This window comes from Elephantulus edwardii, unplaced genomic scaffold, assembly GCF_000299155.1.
Source record: "Elephantulus edwardii isolate Elephantulus edwardi_28Jun2011 unplaced genomic scaffold, EleEdw1.0 scaffold00019, whole genome shotgun sequence".
Taxonomy (NCBI): domain Eukaryota; kingdom Metazoa; phylum Chordata; class Mammalia; order Macroscelidea; family Macroscelididae; genus Elephantulus; species Elephantulus edwardii.
Genome location: NW_006399769.1, coordinates 16,553,784 through 16,564,649, shown reverse-complemented (window position 1 = coordinate 16,564,649; position 10,866 = coordinate 16,553,784). Strand labels below are relative to the sequence as shown.

General features: G+C 41.9%; 1 pseudogene; it reads left to right on the top strand.

Moving 5' to 3' along the window:
* Positions 1 to 1,409: 1,409 nt before the first annotated feature.
* Positions 1,410 to 10,866, top strand: LOC102866677 (annotated as a pseudogene).

The window sequence follows — 10,866 nt, the reverse complement described above, 5'->3', positions numbered from 1 at the left end:
GTAGAAGTGGATGAAACAAAACTTATTGGAGTTGGGTTTGTGTGGCGTGGTTCTGAGGAGGGTTCAAGGATTGAGGTGCTGTTTTTAACTGGATGTTGTCAGGAAGCAGGGTTGATTCTACATTGATTCTACCTTAGTCCTAACCAGAAGGCATGAAGAACAAAACAAGCCTGCAGAATTGGTTGGTAGAGCGGCTTATTAAGTATCATCGAGTCCACTATGGACTCATAGTGACCCTAAGAACATACCTGAATCTTTTCCTATCCTGAACCATCCTCACAATATCCCCACATATTGAAACCCATTTTGTCAATCAATCTTGAGTCTCCCCCCCTCTCCTCCCAGAACCATCTTTTTCTAAGGACTGGCCAAGTGTCACCATCTGTGCCTCTAAGGAACATTCTGGTTGCATTTCCTCAAAGACAAATTTATCCATTCTTTAGATAGGTCATGGGATAATCAGTATTCTTCCCCAATACAACTCAAAGGTATTGATTCATCTTCAGTCATCTGTGTTCATGGTTCAACTTCCAGATGCATAAGAAGCAAATAAAAATACCATGGTAGCTTAGACATACCTTAGTCTTTAAACTGACATATTTGCTCTTTTAGCACTTTGGAAAGGTCCTTGACAACAGATTTCTTCACTGCAACAGATCTCTGGAATTCTTGATTGCTGCTACCATGGACTGTGGACCCAAGTAAAATTACATCATTGATAATTTCCATATTTTCACAATCTATCAAGGTGCTCCTGTTCCAAGCCATCATCTTTTCAATTATTTGCTTTGCAACTGTGAGGTGGCCAGTGACTAAAGATGACAGAATAATTGGCACTTTGAGATGTGGTTCTGGAGAGGGTCACTAAATATTCTGCAGACTGCCAATAGAACAGGTGTGTCTTAGATGCTCCATACAGGGAAGGATGGTGAAATTTCTTTGAGCATGTGTTAGAATGGGCCAGTCCTTGGAAAAAGACATCATGCTCAGAAAAGTGGAGAGTCAGCAGAGAGGGGTAGACCCTCAAGTTGGACTGACCCAGTGTCTGTAACATTAGACTCTAGTGTGACAGAGATGTGGATGGCATAGGGCAAGATCTGATGTTCACAGGATCGTTATGAGTTGTACTCAACTCAATAGCACCTAACAACAATCATGATGCTGCCTTTTGGATTAAAGCGTGTGTGTATGTGTGTGTGTGTGTGTTGGAATACATATTAAAAGCTGTAGTCTTTGAAGCACAGCAAGTGCTTCAAGCAAGTTCTTCAAAATCAGTACTTCACTTTAAGGTTGTGTCATTTGCACAATGCAGGTTGAATGCTGAAGTCTTCCTTGTTCACATATAGTCCAGACACTGTTGTTCATGTAATCCAACTTCTCTATATTCTCAGTAGAGAGAATGAATAGGCATGGAGAAAAGGTACAACCTGATACAGCTTCCCCAACTTTAAACCAGCAGGAGCCATGCATTTCCCAAAATAGGGTGCTCTTCAGTTTTGTGGTTTGGACAATTCCTCACTTTTGATCATGTTCAGACATGATTGCGAGTGGTCTTGTTTTCATCCTCATCCTCCACAGAGCTGCTGGTGTGTGTCACCTAAGTTTATATTTAGCATGCGTACACAAAAGCCCCCTGAAAATGCTGGACCAGCTGCTGATTGTCAAGAACCACTTTCCTCTTTCCCATACTCCTTTTGCTTTTTCTGGGATTAATACATTTGGTGTCCCCCCTGCCACTTTGCTATACTTCTTTTTTGAATTCTGAGCCTTCTAGAGAAGCTACCATCCAAGTTCATTTTTCCTTTTGCTGATATGTTGCCTCCACCACATGACTTAATACTCTGCCTTTGTGGAGAGAGAACCAACCTTGAGTAGCTGATGTGCAGAGGCGCCTACAGGACCGCATTCTAGCGACTGCTCAGCAAAGTGTGAAGAGAGGTGAAAAGGCATCACCCCTTCCTAGAGTCTAAGGTTTTGCTGGCACACAACCCTTACATTAGCCCTCATTGGGAGTGTAGCCTCCAGCTACCTTAACTGTGGAGGCATTGTCTTGCAAATCAGCAGCTGTGGGACCAATAGAAGAGTACTTTCTGCACAGTGGCATTGGTCGTGACTGTGAAGAGACTGTGGCAAGGTGTAACCAGAAGAACTCTTAAGATAAAGGCCACAGTTAAATGTTTCTCTTGAGGGGTGATTGAAGGGAAAACTTAAAACTGCTCCAAATTTATTTGATAACTGAGGAAACTAGAGACTTCTTGCATTTGTGTTGAATTGAAACTTGGGACTTTCACTAATTGAGGAATTGTGTCTTGCTGTTAATCTGGTTTGGGACTGTTGGACTAAACCTGGACTTGTTTGGTGATATTGCCTCCCTCACCCCCCAACTTATCTCCCTAATAAATCCCACAATTTTGAGGAAAGTCTGTGAGTCAATCTGCACTGCACATAAAGCACAATGATAGGTAGGAAAAGGTGCAGGAGCAGGTCTGCTTAGTAACTATTTGTATGGTGCTATGGACATTATTGATGGGGACCGTTCCCCCTTATGAAGCAGGTAGAAATGAAGCAGGCAGAAGCCAGACTTGGCCATCCTCACAGTGCAAGTGCTCCTTCTGCACAGGGATCATAGCTACTTTGCAGCTCTGGAGGAGTCCTGGGCACAAAGGGCCCAGGACGGAGGACATTCGTCTTGGCATTGTCTACTCTGGGATGGCTTCAGCAGCAAGAGGCATCCAGGAAGGTAAAACTGGACAGGGTGGGCTAATCATTCACTGGGTTAAGTTTGGAGAGTACTGCCAAGTGAAATTGTTGAAGGAAAAGGGAAGGATCTTCTGTGAAAAACAATGTATTCAAACCTTATAAGTAAGAGTAATATAAGAAAACTTTAAAATTAAAAAAGGCAGAACTGTTATAATCACTTTCTGATCTAACAGCCTGGTGAGACCTAAGGAAACTAAGATTGGGGTGGGTGTGGGTTTTTTTTATTTTTAAAAAGCACTTTATCATTTATAAGATATGCTCATTTTATTTTAACACTAAATTGCTAGACTCCTTGAGTACTTAAAAAGTTAAAAAACGTTCAGCTGCTAACATAGATTTCCCATTTGGCATCACCTCAGAAGGCAGGCTAGGAAAGGTCATAGCCATGAAAACTCTACAGCAGAGTTCTACTTGGGGACAGACCCGGGGTCACCATGGGTGGGAGTCAATTTGATGACATCTAGTTTGCCTTGTGGTGGATGATGCGCATTGCTGTCCATCCTGACTCATGCTGATGATAACCTTAGGGAAGAGAGTAAACTGCCCATGAGGTTCCCAAGGCTGCATGTCTTGATGGGAACAGACTGTCCCCTTCTTCCTAGAGCAGCTGCTTCAGACACCAGCAGCGTGCTTACCCTGTGCTACCAGAGCACCAGCTGGTGAACTACGCACAGGTGCAAGTGCTTCCTGCCTTGTTCATGATCATCCTATGAGTTAGTGCTAGAACGTTGGCGCCTACCATTCCAAGTGCTTTACGTGTATACAGACACATACGCATTTTTTACAAAAACATGATCATACTCATTCTTCTACCACTTGTTATGTCTTCTTCACCTTTCAAAGTCAATGCATGTTGTTTTTGTGGATCAAGTCAGAACCAATCCACAGCTGACCCTCCAGTGGATTTTCAGAGGCAATAAATCTCATGGGAGAAGACTGGGCACATAGCAGCTGTTGGAATTCTTTCTTCCACAGAGCAGCTGTTGGGATTCAAACCACATGCCTTCAGGTTGGCAGCACAGTTGCTCAGCACTAGGCCACCAGATCTAAGTCAATGCACTGAAATAGTTCTGTGTGATGGTTGCACTGTATTCCATAGTATTCTTATACCATAATTTATTATTAGTAACAAAATTGTCAACCATGGATTATAATCTGGTTTGCTAATTGTTTCATCTGAGTTTTATAGTAGCTATAATTTTCTAAATAACAAGTCACATCTTGGATCCAAATTTCCTTCTTAGAACCTAACACATTACTTGCCTGCACACATCATGCATTTAACATAGCATGAACATCCTCTTAATTTTGGAAATGCTCATGTCTTCTCACATGCTAAAAGACAGCTCATAGGATAAAAGACTCCTGTTTGGCACATTTACTAAACAGGAGGTAATATTTCATTTTCTAATCCCATATGGTCCAATTTTCTACCATATGTCACCCTTCTTCCCATGCCTGCACTCTGTTTCACAGGCAATACCCTTGTGTCACTGCAGAAATCATTTCATGTCTTCTTGCTTAAAATAAAATATTCTACGTGTCAAGTGAGCCTGCCAAACTCAACACCCTCATTTTAATGATGGGTTAAGTGAAATTCAGGATTAATAATCTGGCCAAAGTCCCACAGGCACTTGGCAGAGAAGCCAGATCAGGACCAGTCCAGGGCTTCTTCCCCTAGAGGAAACAATTTTAAGAGGACTGGAGTCGAGTGCTTTTCTGGGCATGTGTTTGACGTGCAGGTTTGCTGTCCCCGGGAGCGAGGCAAGACAGGCCTGGCCTAGGATTTGAGGCAGGAGGCGGCCTTAAGCCCAAAGGGCCCAAACATTCTTCTAGGTGGTATAGTATTGGTCTGTGCATTGCTGTACAGAGGTAACTCGTGGTTGCTGTGATGCTGACGACTGTGACAGTCATGTGCCAATCGTGGTAATGGGTACCCATGGTGGACAGTGTTGGTTGAAGCTTCCCAACTAAAACAAGCCTGGAAGCAGAAGCGGCATCCACTTCCGAAATGGCTTGCCTCCGGAAACTATGTACTAACAGTGCTCAGGCCGTTCATTCATAGGGTTGCTATGAGTCGTCTACGACTCGATGACCAAACAACAACAACAGGTGTCTGGGGCACGGCACACAGGCAATGATATATATCCTTATTGGAGCAGAACTGAAAAGCCAGTAATTTAAAACAGGTAACAGACTGCTATCTGTTACCTCCTCTCAAGAAGGAACTCCTCTAAATCCCAAGTCTCTTAACTTGTTTTCTACTGAGAGGTAGTTGAGTGGTGAATGGTCCTCACACATTCCTGTGATCTTTGGCATTTCACTGTGCCCTGGCATGAAGCCGAAGCTGCTGATTATGTGCAGAGTAAGCATACAGTTGAAATGCTTACTTGTGTACAGATGAACTTCAGTTGGCAGGCCCGAAGAGAAAGCCTGTTGGAGTAGGTCCAGATTTATAGGGCCGAAAGCACATACAAATATGTTGAGTTTATCTTACCTGAACTTAAAAACCACTAAAAGACTAGATTTGATGCACTGAGCATGAACGACCAAAGACTAGATGAGTTAGCTGTGAGATGACATTAAGAATATTATGTATGTCAAAACTTACTACACAGCAGTAATAACTAAAACAGCATGACAATGGTACAATAACAGGCACACAGACCAATGGAACAAAACTGAGAACCCAGAAATAGACCCAGCTATCTATGGTTAACTGATATTCAACAAGGAAATCCAAACTATCATATGGGAAAATGACAACCTCTTTAACAAACAGTGCTGGAAAAACAGGACAGCTACCTGCAGAAAGCTGAAACAGGATCCACATCTCACACCATAAACAAAAATCAACTCAAGATGGATCAGAGACCAGGGAATAAAGCCCAAAACCATAGAGTTCAAAACAGACAAAATGAGATCAAGCTAAGAAGGCCTATTCTATGGTATAAATAGACTGCCAAATAGAAATAACACAGTCTGAAGAGGATAAAATTGATGAATGAGACCTTCTAAAGATTAAATCTCTATGTGTATGAAAAACTTTTTACAACAGGGTGAAAAGCAAACCTACTGACTAGGAACAAACATTTGGCAATACAGGAACAAACATTTGGCAATACAATTTGATTGGAGAGGATTAAGGAATTGGTGTGAGAAACTACTGTATTCAAGTTTTGCAAATAAACTAGTATAATAAAAAAATCATGCATGAAAAAGCAAAAAAAGTCATTTAAAAAGAAAGGACCCAAATTATGTCAGAAGAGACTCTGAAATTCATCATGAGCATAGACAAGCCAAAGTTAAAGAAATTATAAGAGTTTAACAAGATTTCAAAGGGCAGCTCAAAAAGACAAAGTATTATAATGAAATGTGCAGAGTTAGACTTAGAAAACCAAAAGGAAGAGCACACTCAGCATTTCTCATGCTGAAAGAACTGAAAAAAAAAGATTCAAGCCTCAAGTTTACAATACTGAAGGATTCTAGGGCAAAATATCGAATGATGTCAGAAGCAATGCACCTTCTTGCTTTGGGAGGAATGGATAGAAGGGAGACACAAAGACAGTGTACCAAAAAAAAAATTAGTTGACGCTGAACCACTTTAGAAGTAGCCTAAGATTAAGAACTAAAGGTACTAAAGGAAGAAATCCAAGCTGCACTGAAGGTACTAGTCAAATACAAGGCTCCAGATATTTAGCAAACACATGCAGATAGTTTAGCAAACAAATGCAGCCTTGGACATGCTCTGGATTCTATCCCAAAGAATTTGGAAGACAGCTACTCAGTCAAGTGACTGAAACGAATCCATGTTTTTGCACTCATGCCAAAAAAGTTATCCAACAAAATTGGAAATAATTTAACAATGTCATTATTGCCACACACTTGTAAAATCTTGAAATTATTTTAAAAATGCTGGGAACTGTATACATAGAACTACCAAGAATTCAAGCTGGATTCAAAAGACGTTGTGGAACAAAAGGTATCACTGTCAGATGGGTGTCAGCTGAAAAGCAGAGAATACCAGAACGATATTACTTGTATTTTATTGACTTAAGCAAAGGCATTTGACTGTGGGGATCATGCTAAACTATGGATAAATAGAGAATGGAAATTCCAGAACTTCTGTGTTCAGGTGAAACCTATACATAAACCTAGAGGCAATTCTATGAACCAAACGGGAACACTACATACTTGAAACTCGAGAAAAGAGTGCATCAGGGCTTGATCTTTTCTCCCTACCTATTCAGTCTTTATCAATGCTGAGCAAATAATTCAAGAAGCTGGACTATATGAAAAAAGCAGCATCAGGGTTAGAGGAAGACTCATCAGCAACTAGTCTTACGTAGATTACTTAGTCTTGCTTGCAGAAAATGAAGATTTGCTGATGAAAGACTCCAGCCTTCAATGTGGATTACACTTCAACATAAAGAAACCAAAAATCATCAAAACTGCACCAAGTAATGTCTTAATAGAAAAAAAACACTGAAGTTGTCGATTATTTCATTTTACTTGGATCCACAATCAACACCCATGGTAGCAACATACATAACAAAAGCTTTACCACATTGGGAAAAATTTGATATCAAGGATGTCTCCAAAATGCTAAAGAGCAATGATATCAGGTTAAAGACTGACATCTGACCAAATCCATAGTATTTTCAACTGCTTTGAATTTCTGGGAAAGACAGTGAACAAGGACAACTGAAAAATTGAAGTTTTTGAATTATAGAGGTGGTGAAGAGAAGTGAGTATCTCACGGACCACCAAAAGGACAAATTATTCTGTCTTGGAGGAAGTGTAACCAAGGTGCTCCTTAGAGACAAAGCTGGTAACATTTTATCACACCTACTTTGGGTTATGTCAAGAAGACAAAGATTCTCACCACTGGACCAATTGGCAGCATCAGGATGGATGGTGAAGAGATTGAGATTGTACACAGCTTTAGTTTGTTTGGCTCCACAGTCAACAGTCTTGGCACCAGCAGCCAGGAAATTAAAAGGAGCATTGCCATGGGAAAGTCTGCTGTTAGGGACCTCTCCAAAGTACTGAAGAGCAATGGTGTCTCTCTGGAGACTAAGGTGCGTCTGATACAGGCCATGGTCTTCGCAATCACTTGTTATGCATCAGAGAGTTGGACAATGACCAAGGAGGATAGAAGGAGAATTGATGCCTATGAGCTGTGGTGCTGGAGAAGAGTATTGAGAATACCATGGACTGCTAGGAAAACAAACAGATTTGTCCTGGAAAGGGTTAGACCAGGTGGCTCCTTGGAGGCAAGGATTCCGAGGCTCCGTCTAACATACTTTGAACATGTTGTGAGGAGAGACAGGTCCTTAGAGAGGGACATCATGCTTGGGAGGGTGGAGGGACAGCGCAGGAGAGGAAGGCCCTCTATGAGGTGGATTGATTCAGTGACTGGGATAATTGGGATGGGAGTGTCAGAGACAGTGTGACTGGTATAGGACAGAGCGGAGTTTAGGGCTGTTGTACATAGGGTCGCTATGAGTCGCAAGTGACTCGACGGCACATAACAACAACTTTGGGTATGCTCTCCAACCTTGGAAAAAGATAGAAGCATAAAGGGTCAGAGTAAGACAGGAAGACTCTGAAAGAGAAATGACTTGACAGTGATGTCCACAATGGGTTTTAAGATGCAATGACCATGAAGATGGCATACAATAGGGCAAGGTTCAGATGTGTTCCCAGTCAATTTGAAACCACCCAAAAAGAAGAAAGCATATAGAGATCCTCTTTAATAAAATGCAACACAGTAAGATGGCAGGGGTTTTTTTGCCACTCCTACAAAAACAAGAACCCATTACTAGGAGCTCTTCCAGAGCTTCAGAAAGGGATAACCAGTTGCTGACACTCCAATCTGTGGTAACCTCTCATGTGTCAGAGAAGAATTGTGCCCTACAGGGTTTTCAAGGACTGTTTTTTTTTTGGAAGTGAAACATCGGGCCTTGCTCCTGATCATCTCAAACCACCCACCTTTCAGTTATTAATGAAACATGTTAACCAGATCCACCACTCAAGATCTCCCGAAAGGGCTCTCAAATGCACACTCATTGCCCTTAATCAGTCCAACTCATGGTGACCTTCCACTGGCTTTCTGAGGCTCTAAATCTTAGCTGAAGGAGACTATGCATCATTTTTTTCCAAGGAGACACTGGTAGATTTGAACCCACTGAGAATCCCGGTCTTTGAATTAGCAGGGCAACTCACTGCCCTGCAAATTAGTGCTGTTCTGAAGCTGCTAACTTTAGCTTCAGAGTAAACTCCCTCTACTAGATTTAAGTAGGAAATACCTAGGATATCCATTGTAGCCCCTCACACATACACAGCGCTGCACAGATCCCTCTGTGAATACACACAGCAGTCCAACAGACCATGTGTCAAATGATGCATCCTGACTTTTCAAGAAACATGAGCAATGTTACAGAATGGCAGTGTTAAAATGAAAAAAAGAAAGGGGTGAGCAAAAAATAAAAACAAAACACATCCATCTCCCCGTCAATGTGTACAAATCTGGATAAAACAAATGTTTCCTAAGATTGTTTTGTGGCCTGTCTCAAAATGAAAGCAAAAGCCAAGAACAAGAGGTGCAACCAGCAGCTGCACAGTTTCCACCTAAGAAAATGACAGGAATCTTCAAAAGGAAATCTTAATAGGACGCGCTGGTGGCTCAGTGGTAAGGAGCTGAGCTGCCAACCCAAAGGGTTCAAATCCACCAGCTGCTCCATTGGTGAATCTCCTGTGCAATTTACAGTCTCTGAAAATCCACTAGAGAGTCGCAAAGAATTGGTTCTAACTCAAAGGCACTTGATGCTACAGTAGCAATATTTATGCTGTTAAGAAAATCTTGTTTGGAATTACATACAATAAAGAGTAAGATTAGCAGGAATGGATGGACTGAGTTCAAAAGGCAGAAGGCCCTCCTAGTTTATCGTCAGCTTTCCATTCCATGGTACTCTCTCATTCTTGTCATCAATGAGTTGTCGCTGACTCAGAGCTACATAGATTCTCATAGCTGCACAGAGTTTCTGAGGGTGTAAAATTTCATGGGGGAAGAGATTGCTTATCTTTCTTCACCACTGAGCCTGAAATGTCACCGCTGGGCTAGCAGTGCAAGACCCAGAGTGGCCACTGTGACTTGGAACCAATTTAATGGTATTGAGCAACACTTCCTTTCTGAAAGGATTAAGACAAACTACCTTTTTTACATTAAAATCCAGTATAAATCCTTTACGAAAGATAAAAGTGCAAGTTTTATTTATAAGTTTGTTCCAAAGTCTCATTTGCTACATTTAGTTAAACTGATTTTACTCCTTAAAAATCCAATTGTTCTTATTTTAGTACCATGGACTTTACTCCAGTTCAAAAGACTTTTTTCATGAAAAAAGTAGAATTTCCCAAACACTAAAAAAGAAAAAAGTCTCAACATTTTAAAATTGCTATTGTCAACTACAAACATCAGTTATTCCAGGAAGATAGCACATATTTTCCTTTCCTTTAAAGAGGTAAACAAAGGAGCCCGAGGAGCTTCCGGTTCCGGTGTCATCTCGAGGCGCCGCCGCAGCAGCCTCTGGAGCCGCGATGCCTCAAGGAGAGAGGAAAAGGCGGCCACAAAGGCCGGGCCCTGCAGTACATGAGCCCAGAGGAGATCGACGCGCAGCTGCAGGCTGAGAAGCAGAAGGCCAGGAAAGAAGAGGAACATGAAGAAGGTGGAGATGGAGCTGCAAATGACCCCAAAAAGGAGAAGAAATCTCTAGACTCAGAAGAGAACGAAGAGGATGATGATGACTACCAGCAAAAACGCAAAGGTGTGGAAGGGCTCATCGACATTGAGAACCCCAACTGGGTGGCACAGACAACCAAAAAGGTCACACAGCTGTATCTGGAGGGGCCGAAGGAGCTCTCGAGTGTTACATGAAGATGCATTTAGCTGGGAAGACAGAGCAGGCCAAGGCTCACCTGGCCCGGCTGGCAATCATCCGGAAACAGCGGGAAGAAGCTGCAAGAAAGAAAGAAGAGGAACAGAAAGCAAAAGACGATGCGACTTTGTCAGGAAAACGAATGTAGTTGCTCTCCTTGAACAAGTAA